The sequence below is a fragment of the Phyllobates terribilis genome, unplaced genomic scaffold, assembly GCF_046119375.1.
Source record: "Phyllobates terribilis strain yellow unplaced genomic scaffold, ASM4611937v1 Scaffold_8__6_contigs__length_399053987, whole genome shotgun sequence".
Taxonomy (NCBI): Eukaryota; Metazoa; Chordata; class Amphibia; order Anura; family Dendrobatidae; genus Phyllobates; species Phyllobates terribilis.
In genome coordinates, this window is record NW_027362768.1 from 369,870,462 (window position 1) to 369,871,760 (window position 1,299).

The window sequence follows — 1,299 nt, forward strand, 5'->3', positions numbered from 1 at the left end:
TGTTTAAATTATTAAAAAATAAAAATCTATTTATATTGTCTCCGCGTCCTGCGCCACCATTATACTCCACAAAACACTGCACCTAGTACTCCACCTGCTAGTATTATAGTAGTTATATTACTGTCCATAGGGGGCAGTATTATAGTAGTTATATTCTTGTACATAGGAGCAGTATTATAGTAGTTATATTCTTGTACATAGGGGCAGTATTATAGTAGTTATATTCTTGTACATAGGGTGCAGTATTATAGTAGTTATATTCTTGTGCATAGGAGCAGTATTATAGTAGTTATATTCTTGTAATAGGAGCAGTATTATAGTAGTTATATTCTTGTACATAGGGGGCAGTATTATAGTAGTTATATTCTTGTACATAGGGAGCAGTATTATAGTAGTTATATTCTTGTACATAGGGGGCAGTATTATAGTAGTTATATTCTTGTACATAGGGGGCAGCATTATAGTAGTTATATTCCTGTACATAGGGGGCAGTATTATAGTAGTTATATTCCTGTACATAGGGGGCAGTATTATAGTAGTTATATTACTGTCCATAGGGGGCAGTATTATAGTAGTTATATTCCTGTACATAGGGGGCAGTATTATAGTAGTTATATTCTTGTACATAGAGGGCAGTATTATAGTAGTTATATTCTTGTACATAGGAGCAGTATTATAGTAGTTATATTCTTGTACATAGAGGGCAGTATTATAGTAGTTATATTCTTGTACATAGGAGCAGTATTATAGTAGTTATATTCTTCTACATAGGGGGCAGTATTATAGTAGTTATATTCTTGTACATAGGGGGCAGTATTATAGTAGTTATATTCCTGTACATAGGGGGCAGTATTATAGTAGTTATATTCCTGTACATAGGAGCAGTATTATAGTAGTTATATTGTTGTACATAGGGGGCAGTATTATAGTAGTTATATTCTTGTACATAGGGGCAGTATTATTGTAGTTATATTCTTGTACATAGGAGCAGTATTATTGTAGTTATATTCTTGTACATAGGAGCAGTATTATTGTAGTTATATTCTTGTACATAGGAGCAGTATTATAGTAGTTATATTCTTGTACATAGGGAGCAGTATTATAGTAGTTATATTCTTGTACATAGGGTGCAGTATTATAGTAGTTATATTCTTGTACATAGGGGCAGTATTATAGTAGTTATATTCTTGTACATAGGGGGCAGTTTTATAGTAGTTATATTCTTGTACATAGGGGCAGTTTTATAGTAGTTATATTCTTGTACATAGGGGCAGTTTTATAGTAGTTATATTCTTGTAC